We start from the raw sequence: 15,332 nt of genomic DNA on the forward strand, positions 1-15,332 counted from the left end.
GAGAGAGAGAGAGAGAGAGTCCAGGGATGCGTGCACAGAGGAAAGGCCACATGAGGACACAGCAAGAAGGCAAACATCTGGAAGCCAAGGAGAGGCCTCAGGAGAAACCAAACCTACCAATTCCTGGATCCCAGACTTCTAGCCTCCAGAACTGTGAGAAAATCAATGCCTCGTGGAAGGCACCCAGCCTCATATTTGCTGTGGCAGCCCGAGCAGACTAACATACGCTCCTTCTAGAAACACTGTATTATCCCAGCTCTGTGATTCTCCTCCCACCTTTCCAGCGATTCCTGGGGATTTCCTCTTTCAGGTATTCTGACTGTTGCGGTCTCCATCTTCCATCCACAGCCTTCTCACTCATAGCGTTTCAAGCATTTCAACTCCTATTCCCAAGCCAAAGAGTCAAGAACATCTATGTCCCCTAGAACTTCAGATGTGAGTATCCAATTTCTGGTTGGAAGTCTCCCAGGTATCTCATAGGAACCTCAAAGTCAACATGTGCAAAGCTGAACTTACCCATTTCCACCTGTTTTTTGTTTGTTTGTTTGTTTTTTGAGATGGAGTTTCACTCTTATTCCCTAGGCTAGAGTGCAATGGTGCGATCTTGGCTCACTACAACCTCCGCCTCCCGGGTTCAAGCAATTCTCCTGCCTCAGCCTCCCGAATAGCTGGGATTACAGGCCTGTGCCACCACGCCTGGCTAATTTTTATATTTTTAGTAGAGATGGGGCTTCTCTATGTTGGTCAGGCTAGTCTCAAACTCCCGACCTCAGGTGATCCGCCCACCTCAGCCTCCTAAAGTGCTGGGATTACAGGAGTGAGCCATCGCGCCTGGCCCCGTTTCACCTGTTTTGACTCTAAATCTGCTCCCATGCCTATGGCCTCTATCTGTATCTCCCAGAGGCCCCCAAGCCAGAATCCTGGCCACTGTGCTAAGTTCACTTCTCCCTTGGTTCCCACATTCAGCCAGCCTCTAGAGTTTGCTCTGTCCCATCCTCACTGAAGCTTGTCCGCCTCTTCAATAGGCATCACACAGGCCTTTGTTGCCTCTGGCCAAGCCTATCACAGCAACCATCTGATGGGCTTTCTCAAATCTATCCCTTGTCCAGCTGGCCACTGCTCTTAACCAATATTAAACTTTGACCATGTCAATCCTTAACATTTGACGTTAAACGTTACAGCTTAACATCTTTGGTGCCTCTGGAATAACTCTCAGCTAATGTCCTCACTCCTTAGCAAGAATATGGGGCCCAGTGCAGCGTGGCCACTGCTCACCCTCCAAGCTCAACTTTTACTATTTTTTGCCTGCAGCTTTGTGCTTTAGCCATGCTCAGGGTGCACCTTCCTGTGCATCTGCTGTCTTCTCTGAGGGCCCCGCTCACCTACTCCTGCCCGTTTTGTAAGAGTCTCTCAGGAGTTCCCACATCTAGAATCTCGTCTTTACTAGATTGATGTATTGCCTGTATTAGTTTCCTGTTGCTGCTGTGACAAGTAACCACAAACGTTAATGTATTAAAACAACACAAGTTTATTCTCTTACATTTCTGGAGGCCAGAAATCTGAAATGTGCATTATGGGGCTGAAATCAAGGTTTTGTTAGGGTGGGTTTCTTAGGAGGGTCTTATGTGAGAATCTGTCTTCTTGACTTTTCCAGCCTCTCACAGCTGCCTCTGTTCCTTGGCTTGTTGCCCCCTCAGGGTGCATGACTCTGATCTCTGATTCCTTATCACACCTCTTTTTTCTGACTCTAGTCCTGCTCCTTTCCTCCCTCTTATAAGGACCTTTGTGATTGGGCCCTCCCGGATAATCCAAGATAATCTGCCCTTGGCAAGATGCTTAATTTAATCACATTCTCAAAGTTCCTTTTGCCATGTAAGGCAAAATATTCACAGGTTCCAGGGATTGGGATGTGGATATCTTTTGGGACCATTATTCAGCCAGCTATACTGCCCGTCTCTGATTCTCCCATAACTATTTGTGTGCATCCTGATCATTTTTCTTACTACATTATGTTAGTGTTATCTATTTCTGCATCCGTCTTGCTCCTTCCACCCTCAAATATGTGCTCTTTGAGCATAGGAATAATGTCTTTCTCATCTTGTATTCTCAGTTCTAGCTGTGCCTGGAATATAACAGGTGCTCAGCAAGCATTTGTGGAATGATGAAATGAATGGTGATCACCTCAGTTTTGAGATCTGATCTGTGGCCAGACTCCTGTGCTGAGATTGCTAAAGAATCTAGTCAGTTGAAAGCGGAAAGGGCAAGTTGTAAGTTTGCCCTCACCCACCTCCCAGGAAGGCCAGAGATGCAGCAGGGTCAGGGGTGTGCCCAGGCAGGGCATCCCTGCAGAATCTGGGCAGAGGAGGCTAAGGGTCCTTCTTCTCCCATGCAGGGGGAGTTTGATGTTTGAAGATGTTAGCATCCTAGATTTCTCATGTTGCTAAACTACACAGAGTTGGAGCTCATGATGCCACTTGGACCCACCAACCACTTCCTCTATTGTGGTGTATGGGCTGTGGATGTCCTTAATTCTGGGCCAAGCCACAGACTGCAGGGTTGGGGCCACTATCCCTGCCTCCCAGGGTGGGAACTTAGTACCCCTATGCCCTGACTGAGAGCCATGCAAGGTCATGGAAATGACTGTTTAGAAAGGTCCCCACAGGGCCACAGAACCTTGTGCCTTTTAGCCTTCCAGTGTGGCAGGCCCTTTGGGGCCTGAAGGTCGTCAGGTCCTGTGGTCCCTGCTGTAAGCTATAGTGGGGTAGCTTTAGGGGATGGAGATGTTGGTGTTAGGAGCCCATTTGTTTTGGTAAGGAATGCACCAGACCTGAAAATAACAAGACAAAGGGCTGGAGGAGCACGGATGAGACATTTGTATCTTTGAGGTGCAAATGGAAGAATGACAATTTCAGATTTGGGTTTGAGAAAGAGACTTTAAACTAAGAAGGGCTGAATTCAAAGGCATGGAGCCTCCCCTTCAGCCTCCTGAAGGGGATTTTTCAGGAAGGCAGTCAGCTTGGGAGATGCCATGAAGGTGAGCTTGCCAGGATTGCAGCAACAAATTACCCCCAAGCTGGGCAGCTTGAATAACAGAAATTCATCATCGCACACCTGTGGTGGCTGGAAGTCCAAAATCAAGGTGTGGCATGGTTGGTTCCTTCTGAGGGCTGCAAGGGAGAATCTGCTCCAGGCGCCTCCCCTCGCTGCTCGTAGCCTCAGGTGTTCCTTGGCTTGTAGATGACTTCTCTCTCTGTGTCTTCACTTTGTCTTCTCTTTGTGCATGTCTGTCTCTGTGTCCAAACTTCTCCTTTTGTAAGAACACCAGGGGGCCAGGCACGGTGGCTCACACCTGTAATCCCAGCACTTTGTGGGGCCGAGGCAGGTGGATCACCTGAGGCCGGGAGTTTGAGACCAGCCTGACCCACATGGAGAAACTCAGTCTCTACCAAAAATACAAAAGTAGCTGGGCGTGGTGGCGCACGCCTGTAATCCCAGCTACTGGGGAGGCTGAGGCAGGAGAATCGCTTGAACCTGGGAGGCGGAGGCTGTGGTGAGCTGAGATTGTACCATTGCACTCCAGCCTGGGCAACAAGAGCAAAACTCCATCTCAAAAATTAAAAAATAAAATAAAAATAAAAAAGAATACCAGTCATATTGAATTAGGGACCACACTGATGACTTCGTCTTGATTACCTCTCTCAAGACCCTGTCTTATTTTGCTTGGGCTATGATAACAAAAAACCATAGTCTGGGTGGCTTAAACAGCAGACATCTATTTCTCACAGTTCTGAAGGTTGCGAAGTCCAAGGTCAGGGTGCTGGCATGGCTGAGTTCCAGGGAGGTTCCTCTCTCCTCTCTCCCTGTGTCCTCACACGGCAGAGAAAGAGAGAGCTCGGATGTCTTCCTTTTCTAATAGGGGCACGAATCTCATCATGGAGCCTCCATTCTCATGACCAAATTTAGCCCTAAGGTTCTACCTCCTAATACCGTCACCTTGGGGGCTAGGGTTTCAACATATAAATTTGGGGGGACACAAACATTCGGTCTATAACAGAACCCCATCTTCCAATAAGGTCTCATTCTCTCAACATATCGATTTAAGGGAGATAGTTCAATTCAAACCAGCTAGCTAGCTGGGAGGTGAGAAATTTTGTTCCAACTTTCCCACAGTGACTCTAGAGAAAACTTTTCTGTGCAATTTGTGGGGTGGGCTGGCTTGGGGATGGGAGTGTGGAAAGGGACCGAGGATCTGATGAAAGATACCAGAACCCGAACGTTATGATGAACTTTATAGAAAAGCTTCCTGATTGCCAGCGGCGAAGGCCACTAGTCTGTTCATGGCAATGACCTTCTTTCCGGCCCAGGATATAACATTGGCTGGGACTGATGCCTTTTGTTTCCTTTATTAGCCGTTGGTCTGTCTGGTTTTCATCTCAGCATGATTGTAATGGGAATAGTGATTACAATTTCTTCAACAAAAATGTATTTGCACCTATAACATGCTGGGCACTGTGAAGATCTCAAGTTGTGACTTCATTGTGGTCCTTGAATGTCAAAAAGAGAATCACATTTCTATGTGTTACTGGAAGAGTAGCAAGAGATTCCTAAAAGTTTTTTTCAGGCCAGGCGCGGTGGCTCAAGCCTGTAATCCCAGCACTTTGGGAGGCCGAGACGGGTGGATCACAAGGTCAGGAGATCGAGACCATCCTGGCTGACACGGTGAAACCCCGTCTCTACTAAAAAATACAAAAAATTAGCCAGGCGAGGTGGCAGGCGCCTGTAGTCCCAGCTACTCGGGAGGCTGAGGCAGAAGAATGGCGTAAACCCGGGAGGTGGAGCTTGCAGTGAGCTGAGATCCGGCCACTGCACTCCAGCCTGGGTGACAGAGCAAGACTCCGTCTCAAAAAAAAAAAAAAAAAAAAAAGTTTTTTTCACCCTAATTGTGATAGTTAACAAGCCCAGAAGAGCAGAAAAAACAAAAAGAGTTACCACCAAATCCCATGACCTAAATTTGGTGTATTCTCTTATAATTTTTGTTCTATACATTTGGAAATGCATGTGTTACCCTTTTATATGGTTTGTTCATTTAAAAAAATTTTATTTTGAAATAATTTTAGATCCATATATAAGTGGCAAAAGGAGTACAGAAAATTCCTCTGTACTCTTCCCCAGGTTCCACAGCAATAACATTTTAAAATTTTTTTATTTTTAAAATTGTGGTAAAATACAAATAACACAAAATTGACCATTTTAAAGATGTTGAAGTGCACAGCTCAGTGGTGTCAAGAACATTCAGGCCAAGTGCGGTGACTCACACCTGTAATCCCAGAACTTTGGGAGGCTGAGGCAGGTGGATCACCTGAGGTCAGGAGTTCGAGACCAACCTGGTCAACATGGCGAAACCCCGTCTCTACTGAAAATACAGAAATTAGCCAGGCGTGGTGGCAGGTGCCTGCAATCCCAGCTACTTAGGAGACTGAGGCAAGAGAATAGCTTGAACCTGGGAGGCGGAGGTTGTAGTGAGCCGAGATTGTGTCACTGCACCCCAGTCTGGGAGATAGAGTGAGGCTCCATCTCAAATAAAATAAAATAAAAACAACAACAAAAAACCCATTCACAGTGTTATGCTGCCATCACCAGCATCCATCTCCAGACCTTTTTTCTATCTTCCAAAATGGAGACTGTGTGCCAATTACACAGCTCCACATTCCCTCTCCCCACAGGCCTTGGCGACTCCCGTTCTACTTTCTGTCTCTGTGAATTTGACAACTCTAGGGACTCAAGGGGCCCTGGCTTCCCTGCCGTGAGTGGACTTGAAGGAGCAGGGAGGAGTTTCCAGGACACCCAGTTTCCCTATCCCTGGAGCGAGTCCAGCAGGTCACTGGGCTTCCGGTGTTCTGGGTGACTTCTCAAGCCTAGTGACCCGGAACAGAGGTGCACAGTGGGAGGACAGAGGCTCCCTGATGTGTGTGTGGCATTGCCAATCTCCTTATTAGCTTATTGGTGCCATGAGCCACCAGACCTGGAAATCTCACCATAGGAGGCTGGCTGACAGGGAACACTGATTTCTAGCGTGTGTTCTTGAGGTTCAAAAGGAAAAACAGCCATTTGGGGTTTGCTTAGAGAATGAGGTTTCAGCTAACCATGGCTGATTGCAGAGTTGCTCCAGTAGTGACTGTGTTTGACCTCGACCCCCAGCAGCTGTCCCTGCTGTGTCTGTTCAGTGAAACAATCCTTACAACCACGCCTCCAAGTCCATCATCACAGATCCCCCCTGCCTGAGTTTTCAGTGGCTGCTGTAATAAAGTACCAGTAGCAGGGTGGCCTAGAACAACGCATTTTATTCTCTCACAGTTCTGGTGGCCAGAAGTTCCAAATCAAGGTGTCCAAACCAAAGCTCTTTAATGTTGGGCAAGTTGCTTAATGTCCCTGTACCTCACTTTGCTCATCTGTCCAATGGGAGGGTAAGAGCACCCCAGGACACTCCTGGTGCTCTGCCCAGACCTTCAGAGATCCCTTTTACCCATTTTGTGTGTGCATCCCCCAGCTTGTGTGTGCTTTCCTTCTACCTGCTCCTATCTGTGATCGTCTTCAGACACCTGCTAATACAGCTGCTTTGCCTGCAAGGGACATAGAGTTGGAAGTGCCCGGCACTGTGTGGTGCTCCCTGGAGCCAATGCACAGCATGCTGGTCTTCCCAGGGTGGAATACGGGCTTGCAGGGTTCCCACCTGAGGCTTTATAGGGAGATACAGGGCATGGGGTCTTCTAGGCAGGGTGATAACCGCATCCAGTTTGGCCAGGCCTTTCCCAGTTTTAGCGCTGAAGTCCCCATGAAGGTGGGTCATAGACACACTATCAAGTCACAGGAGCCTAGAAGGAGCCTTTCTGAGTGATCATCCTGCCCTTGGCATCAGGTTCATGCCTCTGTGCTCACATAGATGACGTGGGACCCTCGCCTTGGCTGCAACAGATGAGACCGGCACTGTTGTGGATAAGCTTAGGGGGTTTCCAGGGCCTCCCATGCTTTTCTGCTGCCTGACCTCTCCCTTTGGCATCTGATGACAGCAAGCCTGCGCCAGGAGTGAGAATGATGGGGGAATCCTGGGCATTACCCCCCTTCATTGTGACTGGTGGGGATATTCCGGGAGGAATTCACTTTGGCACCGCTCAGGGAAGCTGTGAATGAAAGGCAGCTGCACGGACATCATAATCTTCATCCGGGAACAGGCAGGCCCCTCTGGCACGCGGCCCGCCCCGTCCATGTGGTGCCAACAGCTCCTGGGCAGACACAACCGGGAATTTTAAGGCAAGGCCTGTATTTGCAGTCCTCCCTGCTGGCCATAAACTGCGGCTTGTTAGTTTCAAAGGCTTGAGGCCAAATGTATCACTATAACAAGTTAGACCAGTTTATAAAAGAAGACCAAGGTAGGAGGTTTTGCCAGTCTTTCCGTTTCACATCATCTTGCTCTTTGATTTAAATGTTTTGGTGAACTGCCCTGATGGTCACGATGCTGGTGGCCAGTGAAATCCTACCAAACCTTCCTGCACTAATTCTGCCCCGAACATGGTTGGAGAATCCTTAATGATCACAATGCAGTAATCTTCCACTTTTCACCATTCAGAACTATTGCAAAACTTTCCAAGCAATTGGCCTGATTCCCTGGCAGTGGGGGTGGGGTGCTGGCCTTTCCTCATCCTGGAACCCTGATATTTTGTAGAACTGCCACTTTGGGAGGTAGGATGTGGATAGACCAAAGCACAAGAACAATGCCTTATGGCATTTCTGCAACGCAAAAGCTTCATTTCTTAACCACTTCCTCTTTTTTTGTGGAATCAGAGGAAGTCGAGAAAAAAGGGGAACAGGAAATTCATTCCAGCATACGGAATAAAATCTGTCCTTCAACAAATGAAGGCTGAAAGGGACATGTGAACATTTCATCTTGCATATTCCTGTTCTTAGACAATGCTAAGCTGTCATTTCAGAGGATATCCAGCCTCTTCGCTGTACCTCCAAATCCCAATTTTCTGTGAACAGGGACAGAGGAAGAGCTGCTAACAAGGAAGGTACCTAGGTTTTGACAGCTTATTAGTTCTATTATTCTGACTCAGGCTCAGGGCTGCATGGGCCAGTAGAGTGCGGGAGAGTCTGAGAAATACAGGGACTGGATAATTTTCTCCTATAAAATTCAATGCTGTTGTCAGTTTTGATTTCACCAAATGAAATCTCCAAATGACCAATGAGAGAAAGCACTGTCGTCTCACAAAACTGCCTTGAGTTATGATTTCAATAGATTCCAGCTACCATGCTTTTATTAAACTCCCAAATACCTGCAACTTTTGTTGGTATAATATTATTTCACTATCATTTAAAAAAAAAACAAACCCAAAATCAGAATCATTTACATCTTGAGGCATAGCCAGTGAGTTACAGGCTTAAAGTTACCTTATTTGGTAAGAATGAAAACCATATCCCTCCATTGTTTTTCCCAAGGAATCATATTGTTTTTCATTCCTATTTCTGGAGTTACTTTGTGAGGTTGAACATCTTTTTTTTTTTTTTTTTTTTGAGACGTAGTCTCACTCTTGTCCCCTAGGCTGGAGTGCAATGGCGCGATCTTGGCTCACTGCAACCTCCGCCTTCCAGTTTCAAGCAATTCTCCTGTCTCAGCCTCCCAAGTAGCTGGGATTACAGGTGCCTGCCACCATACCCAGCTAAATTTTGCATTTTAAGTAGAGACAGGGTTTCATCATGTTGGCCAGGCTGGTCTCGAACTCCTGACCTCAGGTGATCCACTGGCCTCGGTCTCTCAAAGTGTTGGGATTACAGGAGTGAGCCACTGCGCCTGGCAAGGTTGAACATCTTATGTTTTTCAGCCATTTGCAATTCTTCCAGAGCCTTCGACCCACATCTGTTTTCTTAACTCTCTCCTAGAATCATTTTAGAATTGTGGAGAATTATTAAGGGAAAGAGGAGAAGTGCATAGTAGGGGATGAAGGGGAAGAGGTGAAGCTAGGTGGGGAGCACTGTTCTCAAGCCCTGCCCCTACCGCTCTCACTTTTCTTTCCCCAGGGCTAGATTCCCTCCACCCCACTCCTACTTTTCCTCGAAGGCCATGTCAAGTCTCTTAGGATAAGTCCGTCTTCTCCTCAAATAACTTACTACTCTTGATCTTAGCCAAAACGCTGAGAAGCGATTCCTATAATAATTTGTTTTACTTTTAATAATTTCAGGTAAAGAGAGAGGACCTTCAGTCTCGGATCCTGACCTCCTCTTAGGCAAAACTTCCTCTGAAGACAAAGTATAGATGGTCCCAGTGTCCCTGTCTCATTTAAAAAGTAAAATACTGGTAGTGTAGCTTGGGATAAGCAAACTAAGGAATCAGATTCTGGCATTCTAAATCTTCCTTTTGCTTAGGAATTGCTAAGGCCAAGGGTTGTCTCTGGCTCAACGTTTGCATGAACGTTCAGTCTCCTTTTGGGTCTGTGAGGAAGCAGATGCTACTGCGGGAGCCTCAGGGAGCCCTGCCCACACCTTCCTCTTCTCCTCCTTAAAGGTCACAATAGCTGGGTTCATCCCAGAAGTGGATGTCAAGTTTGCTTTTAAAATTGATTGTAACACTCAATTCTTGCTGTCATCCTGTAGGAAATATCATGATTCGGTGGTAGCCTCCAAGTATATCACCCTGAAAACAATTCTGGTGGTCTCCAAACAGAAAGTACAGAGGCCCAATTAAGATGCTCAAATCTCGGCCAGGCACGGTGGCTCAAGCCTGTAATCCCAGCACTTTGGGAGGCCGAGACAGGTGGGTCACGAGGTCAGGAGATCGAGACCATCCTGGCTAACACGGTGAAATCCTGTCTCTACTAAAAAATACAAAAAACTAGCCGGGCGAGGTGGTGGGCGCCTATAGTCCCAGCTACTCAGGAGGCTGAGGCAGGAGAATGGTGTGAACCCGGGAGGCGGAGCTTGCAGTGAGCTGAGATCCGGCCACTGCACTCCAGCCTGGGCGACAGAGCAAGACTCTGTCTCAAAAAAAAAAAAAAAAAAAAAAAGATGCTCAAATCTCATGGCTTATTAAATCAACACGAAACTCACGACAAGAAGCAAGGGGATAGGGATGGGTTAGGTAGTGTATTAGTCAGGTTTCTCTAGAGGGCAGAACTAATAGGATAGAGAGAGATATATATAAAGGGGAGTTTATTAAGTAGTATTAACTCACACAATCACAAGTTCCCACAACAGACCAGCTGCAAGCTGAGGAGGAAGCCAGTCAGAGTCCCAAAGCTGAAGAACTTGGAATCTGATGTTTGAGGGCAGGAAGCATCCAACACAGGAGAAAGATGGAGGCTGGGGGGCTAAGCCAGTATAGTCTTTTCACATTCTTCTGTCTGCTTTATATCCTGGCCATGCTGGCGGCTGATTAGATGGTGCCCACTCAGATTGAGGGTGGGTCTGCCTTTCCCAGCCCACTGACTCAAATGTTAATCTCCTTTGGCAACACCCCTCACAGACACACGCAGGATCAGTACTTTGCATCCTTCAGTCTGATCAAGTCGACACTCGGTATTAACCATCACAGGTAGCCACACTGAGTATAGTGTGAAAATGGGGTGGAAAGACCACCCACCTCAATCCAGAGTTACATGATGAGTTCACGCATCCTATTTCTCTGCTGTCTGCATCACATCCCCCAAGGAATGTTGAGCAGTGGCTCAGCAGGCAGAGGTGCCTGCAGTCAATACTTGCTTGTTTTATGGGAGAGATGCAGGAGCAGTTACTCCTGGTCACAGCAGCACAGTAGTTACCCCTTTATCTGAGGTTTTCCTTTTTGCAGTTCCATTTACCCATGGTCTGAAAGTATTGAACAGAAATGAAATATTGAATGGAAAATTCCAGAAATAAACAATATATGTCTTAAATCATGTACCATTCTGATTAGTGTGATGAAATCTTGCAAAGTTCAGCTCCATCCCACCTGAGATGTGAATCCTTCTTTTTCCAGCGTCTCCACGCTGTAGATGCTTAGGGGTCATCTCGATTATCAGATCCCCTGACGTATTGCAGAGCTTGCCTTCAGATCACCTTTATTTGACTTCATAATGCCCCAAAGCATGAGTAGTGATGCTGGCAGTTCAGATATGCCAAAGAGAAGCCGTGAAATGTTTCCTATAAGTGAAAAAGTGAAAGTTCTTGACTTAATAAGAGAAAGATCATAGGCTGAGGTTGCTAAGATCTATGGTAAAGATGAATCTTCCATCCATGAAATTGTGAAGAAAGAAAAAGAAGTGGGTGCTAGTCTTGCTGTTTCACCTTAAACTGCAAACATTATGGCCACAGTGCATGACAACAGAACTCAGTTAAAATGAAAAATATATTAAATTTGTGGGTGGAAGACATGAACACACACGTGTCTTGGCTGATGGTGATCAGGTTCAGTACTATCTGCGGTTTACACATCTACTGGGGACCAGGGAACGTATCTCTTGTGGATAAAGGGGTACTCCTGTAGTTTGCCAACTATTTCACTGAACAGTTATGGATCTTATCTGTGTTCCTTGGGCAGAGCATGTGAGTCTCGAATGGGACATACTGTTACCAATGGGTGGCCAGTAAAAGATAACAAAACCATCAGCTTAGAGTTGCTTGACCCCTTGCCTTATAACTTGATCTTTCCATCCTTTTCCATCCTTTTCTATCTAGAATTGCTCTTGCTACTCCATTCTTTTTAAAAACTCACACATCTCTTACATGTCACTAACTTATTATCTGTACTTGACATCTTTTATGGCTTCTGCTCATCTTACAAGCTACTTGCTTACTCATTCTCTGCACTTCACCTTTTCAGTTTTATACAACCCATTTGTTTTCCTGTCTCCTATTGCAGAATTGAATATCCTCAATTAATATGACAAATTCATGTCGTAACTTCACTTTAGTGAAGGTGACAAATTTACAAAAAAAGAAGTGAATTAGAGTTGGCTTATACTTAAGGTATCTAGACATCACCTGCACGGAAGGTTTTGACAGAGAGCACACATTGCGGTTCGCATCAGTCTCTGCCCAAATCACCGGTGGGTGCCAAAGACCCAGGGCTTACCTAGATTAGGGTTTGGAGGTTGGATCTGATCTAAAAAATACAAATAGGCTGAGGAATTGAGTATGTCCAGATGAGTGAGGCTCAGTGAAGAGAACTGGATGAGACTTCCCTGAAGGGAGAGAGAAATTTCACCTTCTGTATAGTAAAACTTTGAACCTTGCTCAAAGAGAGATCTGGCTTTTGCTATTGGCTCCTGGGAGATGATCTCTAAGCCCTTGAGATTTCATGTCATGGTGTGTCTTTATTTGCCTGGAAGTTTTCAGCAACACCAAAAATGTGATACAGGGTGGGGATTAGGGCCATGTGATATTTGTTGATTTCTGGAGGGGCTGGAGACTGAGATCAGCCACGTGGGTAACCAACCAAGTTTAAGTGATGGAGTCCCATTCAACACTCTAGACATCAAGGCTCAGGAGACCCTCCGTGGTTGGCAACAGTCTGTGCATATTGTCACACGCCCATGCTGGGAGAGTGACACTGTCAGCTCCATGGGAGAGGTTAATGGAAGCTCCACACTGGGAACTCTCTTGGGTTTCACCCTATGCTCCTCTTCCCTTGGCTGACTCTGTATCCTTTTCTGGGAATAAATCATATCCGTGAGGATAACAGCTTTCAGTGAACTCTGTGAGATCTTCTAGTGAATTATGGAGCCTCAGGATAGGTACTGTCTTCCCTTGAACTTTGCAGTTGGTGTCAGAAGTGAGAGTCCTGTGGATGGATAGCTCCCACACTGCATCTTTCCAAGCAAGAGACAGACAGGAAGGGGATGAAAAAGAATGAAGCTTAGTGTTTCCCTTATGACTAATTTTGGGACTTCTCCTTCTCCATCATCCCCTTCCCTTCTTCCTATTTGTCTCGCATGGGTCCCCACTGGGGCCAGATTTCCAGTTGTCAATGAAAAAGTGAAAATGTTTGGCAGAGCACTTACCGTCTTGGATTTCAGAGCATTTTGCACATGCATCCAGTTAAGGCTTTCCTACGTTAGAAGGTGAATTAGGAAACCAGGTTCATAGTGACACCTTTTGTCTGCTCTCAGGCACAGAACAGGTCTGTGGTTTGGCCCCAGTGAAGAGTAGGCATCTCAAAGCCTCTAATGACGGGGTCATTGCTCCCAGGAGGGAGTGTTTCCCTGCCCTGCCTGAGCTGGGACCAGCTCATCTTCAGATATATCTCGTTCAGTGTTGCAAATCAGAGACACCTGGGCTTTGTTTGGCTTCAGGTGTTTTTACTTAAACAACCGAACACAGAAATGAATTAAAGAGAAGCAAAGCCAACCCGTCAAGGGCAGTATCAAGTGCAACCATACAAAATTGCCATTTTTGTAGGCCAATTTTATACAGCCCAACTTCATACATACAAGTTCACCGACAGCTAAAGCAGTGGTTCTCAGTTTGACTACACATAAGATACACGAGGGAGCTTTCAAAACAAAACAAAACAAAAACCATGCCCAGGCCATACCCTAGACCAATTAAATTGGAATCTCTAGGGTTGGAACTCAAGCAACAAGACTTTTAACACTCCCCAGGAGGTTTCAAGAGGCAGTCAAGGCTGAAAATTTCTAAAACAAATTAAAATATGTGGGTTTTACTAAATCATCAGTCATCCCTCCTCATGGGCCACAGTCATTTAACAGACTCTTGCCAGGGGCTGACCACGAGCCAGGCACTGATGAGATCCTGGGACAGCAGGGAGCCCCACTCCCTTAACTTGTAGCCACTCTGCTTCCTTTCCATCCATGCCCATCGCTCTGCACAGCTGTACCTGGGATTATGCCTCCAAGTGACAGTGCCCATCTTCAGGTGCCCTTAGGGCTGGGTGGTTTTCCCAGGTGGGCTCACATGCAGACCCCTCTTAGCTCTTTGCAACTACCTGGAGGAGAGCACTTTTTCTGGGGTCCCCACCTGGCAAAACAGTTTTCTCTGTCCTCTAGGGCCACGTTTCTCGAGATATGGTCCAGGGACCACCTGCTTCTAAACAACACAGGGATGTTTGTTTCAATGCAGGTCCTGGGCCCACCCTAGACCAGTTCAGACTGTTTGCAGGTGGATCATGGGCGTCAACATTTTAAATAAGACCCTCTCCCTAAGGTGTCTGCTCTGCACCCAGAGTTTGAGAACCAGCCAAGGGACTCAACCTGGCTGCCTGGCCACAGGGTCAGTGACCTCCCTTTTCTCACATCTCTCAGCCCAGGCTGGCCACCCCCATAACTGACCAGGGGCCGCATGGAGCAGGCTGGTCTCCCTGGCAGCACTGGCCCCATCCCTTTAGATTTACATGTCTCAGGTTTGCTCTGACTCTCACGTTTTGTGAGATGTTGGAGCTCTGAAATACCTCAAACCTCCCCTCAGCCTAAGGGACAGGTCTGATTACATGCACAGTTGACCCTTGAATGGCATGATTTGAATTGTGCAGGTCCACTTCTACATGCATTTCCTTCTGCCTCTACCACCCCCGAGACAGCAACACCAACCCCTCCTCTTCCTCCTCCTTCTCAGCCCACATAACCCGAAGACAATTACGATGAAGACCTTTATGATGCCCCACTTCCACTTAATCAATAGTAAATATAGTTTCTCTTTCTCATGATTGTATTAATAACATTTTCTTTTCAATAGTTTATGTATCGTAAGAATACAGGATATAATACATATAACATACAACTGTTATGTACGTGTTAATCAACGGTTTGTGTTATTGGCAGGGCTTCCGGTCAACAGTAGGCTATTAGAAGTTAAGTTTTGGGGGAGTCAAAATCTATACTGGGGTTTTCCACTACATGAGGGTCAGCATTCCTAACCTCTGCATTATCCAAGGGCCAACTATATCATCTATCTATCCATTCATCAACCCGTCTGTTTCTCTCCTCCTCCTCCTGCTCCTTCTCCTCTTCTCTCTCCCCTCCCCTCTCTCTCTCATACACACCACACACACACACACACCCCCCACACACCCCATACCCACTATGCACCAGGTACTGTACTAAGCACTTGAGACATAGAAATGAACAACACAAACATCTCTGCCCTTAGGAGCCTCCACCCCAGTGAGGACAGAAAGACAATGTTTTCTGGGGAAGTGGTAACTTCAAGGACACAGAATTGTTAGGAAGATACTCTCAAAGGAGTGAAATGTAATATTTTAATGGACTTTGCCATTCTCTCTTTAACATCTTTCCCCTTCCTCTACAACTAGAGAATAAGGGGCAGAAGATTCCTGCTTCACGTGGAAG

At 46.5% G+C, this 15,332-nt stretch overlaps 1 protein-coding gene across 1 annotated transcript in view; it reads right to left on the reverse strand.

Moving 5' to 3' along the window:
• Positions 1 to 10,178: 10,178 nt before the first annotated feature.
• LOC105472729 (MIS18 kinetochore protein A) overlaps positions 10,179 to 15,332 on the reverse strand; it is a 252,915-nt gene continuing 247,761 nt past the window's right edge. Inside the window, exon 6 of the transcript XR_011622791.1 lies at positions 10,179 to 11,169. The gene's annotated coding sequence lies outside the window, so the exon portion shown is untranslated. The remainder of the gene's footprint in view (positions 11,170 to 15,332) is intronic.

This window comes from Macaca nemestrina, chromosome 4, assembly GCF_043159975.1.
Source record: "Macaca nemestrina isolate mMacNem1 chromosome 4, mMacNem.hap1, whole genome shotgun sequence".
Lineage (NCBI taxonomy): Eukaryota > Metazoa > Chordata > Mammalia > Primates > Cercopithecidae > Macaca > Macaca nemestrina.